This window comes from Polyergus mexicanus, unplaced genomic scaffold, assembly GCF_030449975.1.
Source record: "Polyergus mexicanus isolate NDT 795.1 unplaced genomic scaffold, iyPolMexi1.0 SCAF_24, whole genome shotgun sequence".
In the NCBI taxonomy this organism is placed as follows: domain Eukaryota; kingdom Metazoa; phylum Arthropoda; class Insecta; order Hymenoptera; family Formicidae; genus Polyergus; species Polyergus mexicanus.
In genome coordinates, this window is record NW_027223344.1 from 2,002,987 (window position 1) to 2,021,056 (window position 18,070).

General features: G+C 33.8%; 1 pseudogene; it reads left to right on the forward strand.

The window, feature by feature from the left end:
* Positions 1-889: 889 nt before the first annotated feature.
* Positions 890-3,851, forward strand: LOC138942848 (uncharacterized; annotated as a pseudogene).
* The last annotated feature ends 14,219 nt before the right edge of the window (positions 3,852-18,070 follow it).

Here is an 18,070-nt window from a genome sequence, read left to right on the forward strand (position 1 = left end):
ACGGGGAATTTGTTTTCCTTTAAGTAATCCTTCGAGCCCTTGTCGTAAGGATGTCCTTCTAGTGTAGTAAAAATGATATGATTATCCTTTCGAGAAAGTAGCGAATCACGCGTTTCGTTAATTTTGAAGCTATTTTCTTCATCTGAAGAGCGGGGTTGTGGGGATACTGATATATTGAGCTCGCTACCATCCTGTGAATCCTCTTCTGATGTTTCTGATTCACCATCGAAAAGTTCTTGTGTTTGCCCTTCTGGACTTTCGTCTAAGCTCTCGATGTTCGGGAAGAAAGGTTGAGATGAAGTTCTCGCTATTGCGGGTGGAGTTAGTAAAGCATCTTCAGTTAAGTCTTCGGTAAGTATCCGCTGCTGGGGGTTAAGGATAAGTGTGGGGTTAGTATCATTGGGAGAAAAAGTGATAGACGGTCTAGATTGTTGCGTCGCTGTTTGATACGAGAACAGGGACTCGTTCGAATCATCATCAAACTCCATTAAGGGAAGTAGAGAAGCGTCAGGAGGTTGCGGGTTTCTAGAGAGTGCGTCTGCTACTACGTTAGTTCTCCCGGTTTTGTATTGTATTTCGTAATCATACTCTGAAAGTTTTAACCTCCATTTCCACAATCGGGAGCTGGGATCCTTAACTGAATGTAGCCAAACTAAAGGCTTGTGGTCCGTGAGGATTGTGAATTTTCTACCATACAGGTAATAATGGAAATAATAATACTTGATGATATTGTTTACAGTGAAAACTTAATATTTTTAGTAGGAAGAGTATTCCAAAAAACTAAGAATTTTTACACATATCCTCTTCCTTCATTTATTCATAGAATCGTGTCTGTCTCTCAAATAAGTGAAAATATGAGAATTTTGTCAATATCTGAAATAAAAGCTAAATGTTGACTTTTGCCAGATTGTGACTCTTTTTTATGTATGCCATTATTGCATACATTTTCAGTTTTTCAAGCATTACAATAATCTTAAACCGCACTCTTCACAGTCCAAAATTTTTCTATATAAAAGTATGCATGCATAATTTTATTATTTATATCATATAATTTAAAACTAGCTAAAATTGCTAATGTTTAATCTTGTAATTTAGTTTGCAGTATTAAAGTTTGCACGCGAAGATGATAAAAGTGATGAGGAAGAAATTAATTATGAGATTGGTCTTACCAAATGGCTAACTGATATTGATGATCAAATGAAAGGTTTTACTTATTGGCCTCCATCTAATCAAGATGCTGGCAATTTTGTTAGGAAGGAAAAACCAGTAGACCGATCTTGGTCAAAATATTCAATTGAGGTCTTAAGGTATTACGGTAAGTGAATTTTGAAGTCACTTGAATTATTATGTAAACATTTATTATTTATTTTTTCTACTATCCTAATTATTAATCCTTATTATTTATTTTTTTATACTATCCTAATGTTTATTTCCTCCGTTTTATTGCAGATATCTATATAAAAGCAAGAGCTGCTGTTAAAGATTTTGTGGCAGAAGGTTTAGCCTATGAGACTGAAAAAGAAACTGGAAGGGAAAAACGAAAAAAAGTACGAAATCAACTTTTTGAAGACACCGATTCTGATGACGAAATTGTAAAGCGTAGCAAGAAATCAGTTCCAGCACCGCCAAATATTTCTTTCAAACGTGTACCGGTCAGAAAGGATATAATACAAAAACCAGAAAACGTGCTTAATAATCGTCTTTTTCCAATGACTTCCTTTCCTCCTTCAAAAGTGAGTTTGTCTCACATCATATGTTTGTAATAAATATTAAATTTAATTTAAAAAAATCATATTGCAAGTTCAAAAATTTTAATATTCTTGAAAAAAATTATTTGTTCAGGCATGCTCAAAAAGCAATGTTTTTGAGAAACTAAAGAGGACACGGGAGATGAATAACAATACTTCTGTTAGTCACACTATGTTAATTGCACATGAATCCAATTATAACAGTGACAGAAAATCATTTCGTAGAACAAAGTACAATCACTTATTAAGGAGACATCACTAGTAACTGCAGAAAGTATTCTGCCACAAAGCTGTGTTTCCTCTTTGGATGTAGATGAAGAGAATTTTGTATATAGTGAACAGAATGACACACAAAATAAGAAACGCCAGTGTAGAGATACTATGCAGCATGTTCCAAGTTTCTCTGCAGTTTTTCATGGCTCTCCTGCGCAAACGAGACGCTTTCAGTCCCCTTAAGTCTGGATTTCATCAGCGCATTCTTTTTACTTCCCCAGCAAAAAATTCTTCTGAAAATCCTGATGTTGATAAGTTTTCTTATAAAATTTTATAAAATATGATTTTTTAAAGATGTATTATATTTATTTCTTTTTTAATATTGGTGAAAAAGATAAGATATCAAAAGTGGCAAAGCTATGTGAGAGAATATATGTTCGATTAGAAGAAATTAATAAGAAGACAGATACAATCATTATGAATCAAGGCAGCCTCAATAGATCTCTTCTTCCGAATGAAAAGAGACTTCAAAAACCTATAAATCTTCTCTGCCTGTCAAGACAGAAGATCAATTGAATTTATTGGAAACATTTTTAGATGAGAACAATTTTGCAGCTGTGGTGAGCAAACATCTATTTTTATGTTGATATATATATATATATATATATATGTGTGTGTATGTATAATCATTTATTTACTTTTATATTTAATCACTTTTTAATATATACTAATTGTATCTAATGTGCCATTTTTCAAGAGAAAAAGCCTAAATTATTATTTAATTACCCTAACAACACACCTTCTCCGTAGGACATCCGGAGAGTATCCAGAGGACATTCAGAGGATATTAAACATCCTCTGGATAACCTCTGGATATCCTCTGGACACGTGTGCTGTTAGGGTAGTGTATTAGTATATTTGAACTCTTTACAGAATTGTTTCAAAAATGAAATGTTATTATATAATAATACTTACTGTTTTTAACATGTTTAGCATCGTACTTAAATAGCCAAGTGTCTGTGAGATTGCTGTCATGTTGCCAATAATAATGCAGTTGTTGGCAACATGACAGCAAACAACTGTATTATTGTTGGCAACGTGACAGCAATATGCAATAATCAATATGATTAATCAGGCTTGGTTATTTGGGATATATTACCTAACTATGAAATTATTTTTTCAATCTTTTCTCTTTCCCTCTTTCTCTCTGTTAAAAATGCTAAAAGTTTAGTTATGAATCAATTATTTTCAACAATTGCAAGTTCATGAAAGCATTCTGGAAGTGCATCATTAATCATATTTTATATTTCCTTGTAAAGAATATTATTTTTCCATTATTTTGAGATTATATCTTGATATCTTGAGATCTTATTTTTGATCTTATTGGAAGAACCAACATTGTATTTACAAACTCCATATAAAATTTTCTTTATAAATTAAGTAAAAATTCATAAAACTATGTTATCCTTTCACGCACAATTAAACAAGAATTAACTAAGAAGTAATGTTAAGGATAAGAAGTTAAACATAAGAAGATAATGTTAAAAATATGAAGTATGTTAAATCATTTAAATTAAATAAAAAACAGAAAGACTTGGTTTAATGGAACTTTAGTTAAATGTTGGAACATATAATTAATTAATAATTGCATTTTTAGCATTTTAATTTGAAAGAGAGAAGTTGAGAGATAAAAGAATTTATGGCCAATTGATGATATAAGATATTTTCTATTGTTATTTATTTCTATTCTTATCGTATCCCTCTCTTTCTCTATTTTTTCTAGTGCGATTATTTCAGTTCTTTTGTCACATCCAAGGATGTAGCCAAATCTACTGTCAAAATTGCTGTAAAAGTTCTTACAAACTTGATGGCATCCACAATGAGTTTTAAAGGGCAGAACACAAAACAAACCTTTTATAAATTGAAGATATGGGAGGCCATACAAGGTGAGAGTTACTCATGATATATTTTTTATACAGGTTTAAATATTATGCAATTACCTGATTTAATTTCCTGACATAAAATAAACCAACATCAATGTGATCACACATCAGAATAGATATTTTTCTGAATTATGTTTTGTACTATTGATTTGAATGTGATTCCATATATCTGTTTCAGGTTCATTGTTGATCAAATTTGATGATACAGAACTTTTCGAAGCAGAAGAAACCATGAAAACATGGTTGGCCAATACCCCATGGCGTAAACAAGATAATGAAACTTATGGGAAAAGGTGTGCAAAAAGAAAATTAGAAGTGAACACTGCAAAGTAGTTGGGCAAAATGTTTATGTTCAGATTCAAATATAACATTAACCTTATAATGTTATTATATCTTGACGTCGCGAACATTAACCTTATAACGTTATTATATCTTGACGTCGCGATGCTACCGCGTACTTCTTGATACGTATCATACACGTATGCACGCACATACACATTGTCTCTCAAGGCGTATTTGCACACTCAAGCGAATAATCGTACATGAGCGCTGCAAACGCGCCTTGAGGGACAAACTCGCTTTGCGTGTGTGCGTGCGAGCATACGTACGTGAGAGTCTGAAACTTATCTTATTATGATAATGATGAAGAACGAAAAATGTCACATTTCTGGTATACGATTATCATTCCTCAGGATTGACTGCACTAATCTTATTCAAACTGGTCGCAATCGAAAGCTTGCATCCACATTGTATTGTATATCCACAGAAAAGTGCCGTTAGATTTTTGATTAACGGCTTGGTTCCTGAGGAATTTTAATCGAAAATTTATTAGACGTAAAACTCCGGATAAGCTACTTGGTAGCGTCGCGGCCCCTGTACATAGGCAAACCGTTGACAAGTCAGAAAGAGATTCTTTCATATACTTGGCGTCGCGACGCTACCGCGTCGCTTGATACCATATATACAGGGTATCCCATTTTAAAGGACCCACTCAAATATCTCAGAAACACTGCGTTAAATCGAAAAATATTTCAAACAGAAGTTGTGTGGCTTCAAAGGAGCCATAAGATGGTGACAATGATTTGACCTTGGAAAATCATTTGAAGGTCATGTGAAGGTCAACTTTAAAATATTGAATGGAAACCCCTACTTTTTATTTAGTATTCTTGTAGCTGACATCGAGAGCTTTCCAAAACACTATAATAAAGTATTTTTTTATTAAGTACTTTTTGAGTTATTTTATATTTTAATCGGACATATTCTGATATAAAAAATAAAATATCTCGTAAAATATTTAGTTTTTGATAATCTTACCGTAATACTTCTATGTACAGAATAATGAGACAAATCAATCAATATAAAAAAAAATTGTTTTAAAAAAAATTATTTACAATGTATTTTTTTAAACAATTTTTGTTTTTTTTGGCACTAATTAATTTGTCTTATTATTCTGTACATAGTATTACGGTAAAATTATCGAAAACTGAATATTTTACGAAATATTTTATTTTTTATATCAAAATATGTCAGATTAAAATATAAAATAACTCAAAAAGTACCTAATGAAAAAATACTTTATTATAGTGTTTTGGAAAGCTCTCAATATCAGCTACAAGAACACTAAATAAAAAATGGGGGTTTTCATTTAAGATTTTAAAGTTGACTTTCACATGACCTTCAAATGATTTTGAAGGTCAAATCATTATCACCATCTTATGGCCCCCTTTAAGTCACACAACTTTTGTTTGAAACATTTTTCGATTTAACGCAGTGTTTCTGAGATATTTGGGTCCTTTAAAATGGGACACCCTATATATCATGTTTTCCTTACTTAAAATTAAACATACTAAACAATTAATCGTTGTGAAATCTAGTAATGTAACTCGTAAAAGAAAGAAAGATTATTAGATAAAACTAGAAAATGGAAAACGTTGCGTTGGAATATTCCTTTGTAAGTCGGGTAAGTAGAATATTATATTTAATCTTTGGATAATTATAGAAAGTTACAATAAATACAAGTAAAAATAACATATACGAGTTATAATCGCATTAAAAATAGTATATATTCTAAAAAAAGTTTAATTAATAAAAACTAAATGTAATAAATAAATCGTCAAATACGTATAAAAATTAACCATATTAATTGTTTCCAAACAACTATAATAAAAAATAAAGTAAGATTTGTTAAAGAAAAAGTTTCAATAAATATTAAAATATTTTCTATGTTTATCCAACATATTTCGAGTAAAAATATTATAATTAAATCATTCTATAAAGAAAGAAATCTATATCCTATTAAAAAAAAACTATAAATTAACATGACCATAAATAGTTCGTAATCGGAATCAATTTCATTAAGCCAATAATTTCATTAACTGCATTTTAAGCCAATTGATACTCATAAAATACTTTTGATTGTTAGCATACAATTTAACAATTAGAATTTGTTAAACAATTGAAAAATTATTTCTAAAAGCAGTTTTTAATACAATTAGATATAAAAATATATTAAATACCTATAAAATATATTATTTTTTTTATATCAATCACTTGACTGCTTTAAAAACCGATCAGTGCATGGGCTGAAAAAGTATTGCAATATTCTTTATTAATATCTTGAAAACAGCGATTTTAATATTAATATAAAATAAAATATAAATTAAGATTATACGTACAGACTAACCATTGTTTAAAGCCAATAGCCGAGACAACAAATAAATACAAAAGAAAAAATTGTACATTAGAAGATATAACTTAATTTTCGCTTCAATCTATTTTAGCAGACTTATTAATTAATAAGCAGAATTATTAATTAATAAGCTTTAGTGTCTAAATAATAAAAATATTAAATTTTAAACAAAACATTCTCTAAAAAATTTTACAAAAATTAATGTGAAACACGTTATTGCATATTAATTATAAAATGAATGATGTATTCCTTATTAATTTAGAAACATAATCAGAAAACCTACCAATGTTTGTAAGTATATTGTGTACGTACATTAAATATATTAAATTCTTGAAAGAAGTGAAAATATTGTTTTGTAGCCTAACGTTCGTTTCCAAGACACAAATATACTCTCATAAATAATGTAATATTAAATACTTAAATGAAGAATTCGCTTCGAAATACATTTATCCTAAGTCTCTTTCAAGTAACTTACAATTTTTTATTTAGATGTCCCGCCAAATTTTCCAGAAAGCAGTCAAGGCGTTGGCATTAAAGACTTGCACATTTGTTATATATGAGTAACGTCTTTTTACGTTATTGTTAATATTGTTATAAATTACACACCTTTGTAGAACGATGTGAGTTGACATTACCTGACAGCGTTTTCAAATGCTTGAACGTACGTTAAATGCGTTAAATTCTTGAAAGAAATAAAAATATCATTTTGTGGCCTAACGTTCGTTTCCAGGTCACAAGCATATTATCGTAAAAAGTGTTATATTAAACACTTAAATGAAGAACTCGCTTCGAAATACATTTATCCCAAACGTCTTTCAAGTAACTTACGATTTTTTATTTAGATGTCCCGCCAAACTTTCCAGAAAGCAATCAAGGTGTTGGCATAAAGACTTGCACATTTGTTATATATGAGTTACGTCTTTTTACGTTGTTGTTAATATTGTTATGCATTACACACCTTTGTAGAACGATGTGAGTTGACATTACCTGACCGCGTTTTCAAATGCTTGTACGTACGTTAAATTCTTGAAAGAAATAAAAATATCATTTTGTGGCCTAACGTTCGTTTCCAGGACACAAGCATATTCTCGTAAAAAGTGTCATATTAAACACTTAAATGAAGAACTCGCTTTGAAATACATTTATCCCTAATGTCTTTCAAGTAACTTACGATTTTTTATTTAGATGTCCCGCCAAACTTTCCAGAAAGCAATCAAGGTATTGGCATAAAGACTTGCACATTTGTTATATATGAGTTACGTCTTTTTACGTTGTTGTTAATATTGTTATGTATTACACACCTTTGTAGAACGATGTGCGTTGACATTACCTGACAGCGTTTTCAAATGCTTGTACGTACGTTAAATGCGTTAAATTCTTGAAAGAAATAAAAATATCATTTTGTGGCCTAACGTTCGTTTCCAGGACACAAGCATATTATCGTAAAAAGTGTTATATTAAACACTTAAATGAGGAACTCGCTTCGAAATACAATTATCCCAAACGTCTTTCAAGTAACTTACGATTTTTTATTTATATGTCCTGCCAAACTTTTCAGAAAGCAATCAAGGCGTTGGCATAAAGACTTGCGCATTTGTTATATATGAGTTACATCTTTTTACGTTGTTTGTTATCAATATTGTTATGAATTACACACTTTTGCGGAAAGATGTGAGATTGCTTGACGCCGACGTTGTCTGACTGAATTTCTAAATGTTGGTATATACGTTAAATGTGTTAAATATTTTTAAAAAGTGGAAACATCATTTTGTAGCCTAACGTTTGATTCCAGTACATAAAATGTTTTTCGTGCATAATGAAAATCAAAGTGACTAATTTCACATTATACACAATAAACTTTTAATCATAGTTTTTCAAGATTATTTGTACTTCAAGTATTATTAAAAATCGTTGTGTTTTTTTCAATCTCATATCTTTTTATATATTTATATACTATTTTACGCGATTTTCTTAATTATATAAATATATTGATGGTTTTTATGTTCGAAATTCAATAATACATTATATATACTTCAATTGGCAATGTTAGATAACATTTGTATACATGTCTTTTTTTTGTATATACATTTGGATGTACAATTATCATATCTACATACATTAGTTTTCCAGGACTGTCCTGGAAACTGCCATTTGACATAGAATTCTTCCAGGTCAGGTCTGGAATCATACAAATGTCTCGGAATATGCTAATAATTATCAAGAAGTGTCTCGGAACAGACCATTTGACATATATATATATATATATATATATATATATATATATATATAATGGCTACTTTGACGACACCAAACTTTCATCGCTTATATCTGTGTATTAAAATAAAATATTAGAAATGTACGCACGTACGTATATTAATTGGACATTTGCGTAGCATCACCATTGAAATTTTATGTCTAAGATAGTTCAAAATTCTATACGAGCATTTTAAGAAACGCTGAAATTCTAACACATAAATTAAAGGCGCTACGTATATATATATATTATTTTAAAACGTATACATAAGCCTAAACTCTGTATACATAAAATCTAGAGATCTTGCACAATAATTCTGCCAAAAATCATTTCTTAAAATTCATTAGCCAAAAATATATATATAGAAATACATTTGTATGAAAAACAGTTCATATATATATAGATATACACTTGTATGGAAGACAGTTCTTATATATGCCATAACACACTAAGCATAAAAAACTTTAATTATTGTAACTCCAACATTATACACGCACACATTAGCTCTAAATAACATAAGATTTTATATCTAGAAATAGGAAATAAGAATTGTAAAAAGGAAAATAATAATTTTATATTTCATTATAAGAATACGAATGTGTATTCCGTATATATATATTGCGAGACGGGATAGATGGTAAAAGGCTTTAATAAGTTAAGATGCCTTAATATTACAAATTTTTATGCTCCTTATACACATTTGTATTAACTTTAAGAATTTTTATATTCATATTATTTTTAAGTTGTACACTGCAAGCGCATATTTATAACACTGCGTCGCGTATTAATATAAATAACGGTAAGGAATTAGGAATAAGAAATAATATTTCATTCATGTAACATTTTAAAAGTTTTATAAGAGTCTTAGACTGTGCATGGAATACGGATTAGCCGTCGATCAATATTCTTATCCGCCCGTTCGAAAAGATTAAGCCAGACAAATAAGTTGGAATGCAGTAGCTCCTCACCAGCACCTGAAGACCGGAGGAGCTCAGAGCGAGCTCGACGTCCATCATTACTATTCGAATCTTCAACCTGTTAATACGTTACTACTTTGAACTCCGAATCAAGCATATAGTAATCCGGCGTTTCGCGTCGTCAAGCTCTTGCATAGTCTTACAGACTTCTATATTGTACTCAAGTATACCAGGCGTTAGTCTAACGACCTATAATAATAAAATCATTTAATTGCTAAATAATTAGTGTTACTTTATTCTACTTCATATTACCACTCTACTATATTAAGCACGTTAATACTATTTTTGGAGGACCGTCATCAAGGAGAATCCAGCATATCAATCGTTATTCTAGTACTTATAACCTTTTAATGGTAAGCTACGATACAATTTTTACATTATTACTGACAAGTTATCAGTCTTCTGGTCCCCGGTAGACCCGGTGAATGCAGGGTGACCGAAAATAAATTCTTATTTTAATAAATAATTAACATTAATATCAGGATTATGAGTTACATATAATTTAATTTTCTCTAAATTAAAAATTGATTAATATAGTCGCGTCTATACGAATTGTTTGACGGTAGAGATTTGACTTTCTCCTCCGAATATTCATTTTAATTTTTTTTTATTAACTTCGAATACTGAGACGTGACAATGTATGGTGCGCATAATCTCTATTTTACACTGTATAATTTGTGTCTGCGCGTAATTGGATAGTTGTAACAGTTGTATATACGTGTTGGTTGTCGCTAGTGTATCTATATTCAGGTCGCATTCGCCAGATCGTAGCAATGACACGGTTGTTACACTTAGGTACGTTCCTCCGCAATCGTATGCGATCATTATCGCAATCCATTGATTGGGTGCCAGAGAGTACAGTTGCGATGGTCAGCGAAAATAGTATCGCTCTGTATGCCTTAAAATAGAAATATCATAGTAAATCTTTAAGATTGTAATTAGTGTTGGTTGTTTGTGTTGTTTTGTGTTACAAAATGTGTAAAATATAATAAGAGTAATAAATGACAATATGTATATATACGTATATAGATATTCCTTAATAATACTGGATTCGGGGGTCCAGGCCACGATTACAAGGTCTGATTTCCTTCGTTTTCCTTCAACCCGGATCGATATAGCATGTGCTTTTGCACAGCTTTAGTTTATTGACATGAACAACGCGTGGTTTGCCTCGGAAGTCTATTCTAGCGTTATTCACCGGTAATAATTCAAAAATTTTGTAAGGAACGGTATACTGTTCGTCTAACTTTCCTTTTGTTGGTTTTTTTATTAGATAGATTTCGTCATTGACTCTAAACCTTTGAACATTAATTTTCCTATCATAATACTTTTTACTTATTTCTTTAGATTTTACTAAATTTTGCTTTGCTAAGTTTTGAGATGTTTTTAGCGTATCAAAAAGGTTAGTAAGATAGTCTTGATAAGGAATTTCGGTTACTTCTTCAGGATTTATAAAAGATGAGGGTGCTCTAGGAAGATGTCCGAAAACTAAGGCATAAGGAGTGTAGTTAGTGCCCTCATGCACGGATATATTATAAGCGAACATAGCGGGTCGGAGGTGTTCATCCCATTCGTCATTCTGATTAGTATATATTTTTAGGTATTCTGTTAGCACGTGATGTGACTGTTTGATGGATCCATTTGATTGTGGGTAGTAAGCGGTTGTACGACATTGTTTTATTTTAAAATAACTAGCAATGGTTTTCATTAGAAAAGTGAAAAAAGTTGGAGCTTGGTCTGTTAATAAGGCTTTCGGTGCTCCGTATATGCAAATGAAATCTATTATAAATGCGTCAGCAATGGAAAGGGAGTCTGCAGTTTGCATAAAGGTAGCGATTGAATACTTTGTCAAAAGATCTTGAATAGTTAGGATATAGGAATTATTTCGGCTGGTCATGGGCAATGATCCTACAACGTCCATGGATATTTTATCGAAGGCGGTTCCCAGGGTATCAGTAATCATCATAGGCTGCTTAGTTTTCACTCTGGTCAATTTCTTGATTTGACAATTTCGGCAATTTTTTATATAATTTTGTGTATCCTTTTTCATCCTTGATTTAATTAGTAATTTTGCCTGATTCTATGATAAGTTTTATTCACGCCTTTATGTCCTCCAATTTTAGTTGCGTGTTTCTCGTAAATGATATTCTGTCTTTCTTGCGGGTCGGGACAGCGAATTAGGGATTTACAGACAGTTATGATTATTGGTAGGTCCGAAAGAAATCTCCTTAAATTTTTGTGCATGAAATTCCAGGAGACTGTATCGTATAGGTCGTTTTGGGCTATGCTGACTGTTTTTAGATTTAGTTCGATTATGGCATCTCTTAGGGATCTTATTCCGTTTAGGACATCGTTTTGTTCTATTGGTATCTTTTCGTTTTGTTTAATAGGGATGTTTATTAGATGTTTCTTGCCACTTAGGTTTGTAATCTTCACTCTTGTAAATGTTAGGTCCTTATGCACGGGGAATTTGTTTTCCTTTAAGTAATCCTTCGAGCCCTTGTCGTAAGGATGTCCTTCTAGTGTAGTAAAAATGATATGATTATCCTTTCGAGAAAGTAGCGAATCACGCGTTTCGTTAATTTTGAAGCTATTTTCTTCATCTGAAGAGCGGGGTTGTGGGGATACTGATATATTGAGCTCGCTACCATCCTGTGAATCCTCTTCTGATGTTTCTGATTCACCATCGAAAAGTTCTTGTGTTTGCCCTTCTGGACTTTCGTCTAAGCTCTCGATGTTCGGGAAGAAAGGTTGAGATGAAGTTCTCGCTATTGCGGGTGGAGTTAGTAAAGCATCTTCAGTTAAGTCTTCGGTAAGTATCCGCTGCTGGGGGTTAAGGATAAGTGTGGGGTTAGTATCATTGGGAGAAAAAGTGATAGACGGTCTAGATTGTTGCGTCGCTGTTTGATACGAGAACAGGGACTCGTTCGAATCATCATCAAACTCCATTAAGGGAAGTAGAGAAGCGTCAGGAGGTTGCGGGTTTCTAGAGAGTGCGTCTGCTACTACGTTAGTTCTCCCGGTTTTGTATTGTATTTCGTAATCATACTCTGAAAGTTTTAACCTCCATTTCCACAATCGGGAGCTGGGATCCTTAACTGAATGTAGCCAAACTAAAGGCTTGTGGTCCGTGAGGATTGTGAATTTTCTACCATACAGGTAGTGCCTGAAGTGTGTGGTGCAGTAGACTATGGCTAGACACTCTTTTTCTATTGTTGAAAACTTTCCTTCTGCCTCATTCAGTGTTCTGGAAATATATGAGATTGGTAAGCCTTTCCCTGTCTGTTCTTGACTCAATACGCCTCCTATAGCGTATCCGCTGGCGTCAGTGGTTAACAAAAATGGTTTTGTGAAATCTGGATATTGTAAAACGGGTTTTTTTAATAATTCGTTTATTAGTATTTTAAATGTTTCCTCCTGTAAGGACGTCCATATAAAAGGTTTATCTTTCTTTAGCAAATCCCTAATTCTTTAATTTTTATCTTGTGTTCTTCTAAGGATCTCGCATACACGACAATGTCGTCTAAATAAATAAAGAGTTCATTTCCTTGCAAGCCCGTTAGTACATTATCCATTAGACGTTGGAATGTCGCTGGTGTCTTCTTCAATCCGAATGGCATTCGTTGATATTCGTAGTGGCCATACGGTGTAGAAAATGCTGTCTTTTCCTGATCTTCATGGACCATAGGTATTTGATGAAATCCTTGGGCGAGATCGAAAATAGAGAAGTATTTCGCGCTACCCAACTGGTCTAATATCTCCGAAATATTAGGCAGTGGATACGCGTCTCCGACTATCTTCTCGTTTAGTCTTTGGAAGTCAATGACCATCCTCCATTTCTTTTGTCTGTCCGCCGCGGACTTCTTCGGGACGATCCATAAGGGGGCGTTATACGGAGATGCTGATGGCACGATTATTTCGTCCTTCAGCAATTTTCCCACTTGCTTGTCAATTTCCTCCTTGTGAACCGGTGGATACCTATACTGTTTCACATGAATAGGCACGTTGTCCGTGGTCGGGATGGTATGTTTAACAGAGGTTGTACATCCCAGATTTTCACCGAGTAGATGAAAACAGTCTACATATTCTTCGAATATGTCTCTTACATGGTTTGCTTCTTCGTCGTTCAAATGTTCTGTGTTTATAAGAGCTTGAAGCCGTTGTACGCGGCTAGACGTACTTAAGATTTTGGAGCAGACCCTCGGGTTTGGGGATATAGCAAACATATCGCTCGGATTTAAGAGGTCCTCTAGACCCTTCGACCCTGTACGTGAGTCGGCAGAATTCTTGAGGCTGGTAGTCACTGGAAACGTGTCACTGAAAATAGAAGGACCCTCAAGGTCTAAAGGCGTGCTAATAGAATCCTTGAGGCACGAAGATGCTGGCGTTGCATCTTGTGTAGTAGAAGCATCTTCCTGGTGTTGTGGCACCGGAAGAGTATTTAGTAATTTAACATCTGAGGATTTCCCGTTTTCGGAGAGCTCCTTTTGGCTCATAGAGTTAGAATGTGAAGATTTCCCATAGTTGGAGAGATCTCCCTGGCTCATAGAATTAGAATTAAGGTGCTCTTTGAAGTCACTTAGTACGAAATAATCCTCGAGAGGCATCGGGTATACCACAATGGTGTAGTTGTACTCTGTCAAGTTGTAAGCCTTAATATGCCCTTTCCCTCGGGAATTCTTGACGAGCGCTTCACCTAGGAATAACCCTTTGACTGGCTCATTCCGTGGAATGTAGCCTTCCTCTTTTTCCGGGTTTGTGATGCTGAATGTGACGTCAACAATAGAGCGTGAAGGTACCACGATGTCTTTACTCTTGTAGAATGGTACCTGAATGTTTTCAAATATTAAACATTCGTGTTTATAATCGACGACGGCATTGTTACTCTTCAGGAAATTGGCGCCTATTATGGCGTCGGCAGGTATTCCATAATCGTCTTTGACGATGTAGAATTTAGTACTCCTTCCCATGATTTCGAAAGTGGCTGATCCCAATGTTTTTATTGGTTTACTTGGAATCCCTTTTAATTTCAGCCTATCTTGTGTATTTATTGAAGTGTTTTTTAAGATTCCTACTTTTACGAGATTTACGGAGGACCCTGAGTCTACCATGAAGAAGCAATATCCTTTAAAATTCTTACAAGTGATGGCGACTCTAGGTTGACAAGTTTTCGTTTCCAAGTTGGCGATTTCAATAATTGCTTCCTTTTTAATTTCATATATTGGTTCAATGACCGGCGCTGGGTCATTATGTTTTATTGGTAAATTTTTGAAGTAAGCTGGATCCTGATTTACGTTTCTTACATTCTTCAGGTTTTGCTGTTTGTTGGATCCGCTAGCGTCATAATGGGGTGCGCGGTCGCTTGGGCCGGTTCCCTGGTCGCGCTCATCGACGGATGGCCCTCCGCGTTTCCCGACGGTTGAACGGCGTTTCTGTATGCTAATTTTCGACACTCCGCTACTCTATGCCCTGGATGTTTGCAATAGTTACACACATTGGGTGCATTTGGGCCCGGTTGGCCTGGTATTAAGGGGCGGATCTACGGTCGTGGAACGAAATTACTATTTGGATTTTTTAATATTGATTTGGGTTGTTCCGCGTCCGGAGGTTTTTGATTTCTTAAGTCTGAACGTGTTACAGGGAATTGTCGTGGTAGATTCTGCCGTTCACGTTGCCTTTCCACTTCTAAGTTTTTTGAAATTTTGATGGCCCATTCGATGGCTTCGTCTAGGGAAGCTATGTTTCTGTATTCCATGCGTGTGATAACGTTGGAAAATAAACCGTTTATAAATGCTTCAAGGACTTCCTCCTCGATCTCGTTGTTGAACACGCGATGGTTCTTCCCTTGACGCCTGTAACCGTCTAATATTGCCGTTCTCAAATCTTTAATCCTCCCTGCGTATTTTAAAATCGTTTCGTTGGGTAATTTATATGCATTAGCCAATTCTCCGCGATATTGCGCAACTGATTTGTGTGGAGCAAAAATAGTTTTTAATTTATCCAAAAGATCTACGACGCGCACGTATATGCTTCCTTCGACTACCTGATACGCGTCGCCTTCAATTTTATTCATGATGAACTGCACCAGTTGCGGTTCTTGTACGGGGGATAATAAATCTTGGGCTCGTTCGCATGCTTGAGCGAATTGGGAAACGGAAATTCTGTAACCATTAAACGGGGGAATATTTGCAACTACATCTTTCATTTTCAGGGCTGGCGTCGTCACGGATGGTGCGTCTTCGCGTACTAAATTGTCAGCGTATTCGTCGTACGCCGACGGGGCGCGCGAAGCCTCATTCACGCGTTGCTCAAGATTATTCACCTGCTCGGGTAATCTCCGTAGCTGCGATAATTTTAGAAAGAACGTCGAATAACGAATTCGCGTCGATATGGTCGGTTTGTTTTTCGCGATCACCTATATTCCTTTGTTTCTTTTCCGTTTCTAAGTCACTCACCGAGCTTTGCGATCTCATATTTTGAGCCATGATTTATATTTTAAATGTAATTAGTAATAATTAAAATAATGGTTATGCAACGCTGTAAGGTATAACGCGCAAAATATAAGATTAATACAATACGTACGATTAAAATGTATGGTCCTTTTAATCCTGTAAGAATATGATATAGTGCAATAAAACAAAGACAGTGTAATAAGTCAAAGATAAAAAAAGATAATAAAAACGATAAAGTGATTAAATAAGATCGTGAGAATATAGTAGCAATATAGTAAAAATAATATGTATATATTCATGTAATAGTATATATAAATATAAGAAATTGACTTATATAAAATGATGTAATATATAAAATTGTAATTATGGTAGTAATAAATTGGAAAGAATAATACTTATTAATACTGTCACAAGGTGCGTGTACAAAAATGGTGATGATAGATTATGCAATAATAAAAGATTCTTAACTAAGGAATATATATATATATATTTTCTTTATTCATTCAAAGTTCTTCTTCATATGCTTCTATTGTTAGTTAAAGAACCATAGTATCGTCATCAAGTGTCGCAACAGGCAAATCTTCTTGAAATTCGGTAAATATTAGAAAACATTCAAAACATTCGTTCCCGATTCTAGAGACAGTTAGCCTTTTCCGACATTCGTCACAATAGTGACTGATAAAGATTCCGCCAATTATTAAAGTATGTCTAAAAACTTTACGCCAATTCGGTTTTTCAGACGGATTTATTGTATCACAACACTGTTGGCGTAGTTCCAACCCTTTGTTTAATATATACCGTTGTTCTTTGGTAAAAATAAACTTGTCCCGTTATTGGGGGAGGGATTGGTACTTCGTAAATCGGCGTAAGGGGTTTCGAAAATCTGTGCGGACACATGAATTTTTATTTCACCTTGTAAGCAACAATAAAGTAGTAACGTGAAGCTATATAATAATATTTATATATATAGAAAAATAGGCAATGCAATGAAATATAGGAATATTTTGAAAATAAGGTAATGCAATTATAAGGTAGGGTATTGTCACGTCTCAGTGTTCAAAGTTAATAAAAAAAATATTAATTTGAATTACTAATGCTAAGTAATCTCTTAAAACGTGACTATATCAATTAAAATAATAGTAGTAGTGAGTCTGTGTTTAATCTAGAGTTTAAGTATTTAAAATTGAATAAAATGATTATTTCTTAAGATGTTTTGTTTCTTTTTCGGTCACCCTGCATTCACCGGGTTTACCGGGGACCAGAAGACTTATAACTTGTCGCTGTGAAATCGGAATTTCCTTGACTCACCAGATTTTTGTATCTAAATACGTACTATATGATGTTCTCTAAACACACTGGATTTCCTCTTACGGATGGTCTTCCGAAGGCTCCAATGAATTTACTGCGTCTGCTAGTCAGCAGTACAATGGACGACGGCCGATCGAGGATGTAGGAATGGCCGGTCGTTAAATAATTACGAATCGTTGCAATATAAAAAGAATCACTTTATTTATACTCAAAGTTAAATTTCTATTATTATTACAGTCGCTATGCTAGCGGCTGGTAAACTCCGTTTCAGAGTATATCTAAGAGTCTTAAAGACTTGTACAGAAGTTTGACGACGCGTAACGCCGGATTACTGACGCTTGACAAAGGGATTCGGAGCTCGAAAGTAGTAAACGTGTTAACAGTTTGCCGTCGCGAATAGTAATGCTGGATGTCGGGCTCGCACTGAGCTCCTCCGGTCTTCAGGTGTTGGTGGGAGAGATGCTGCAGTGGGATCGCCTCTTGTAG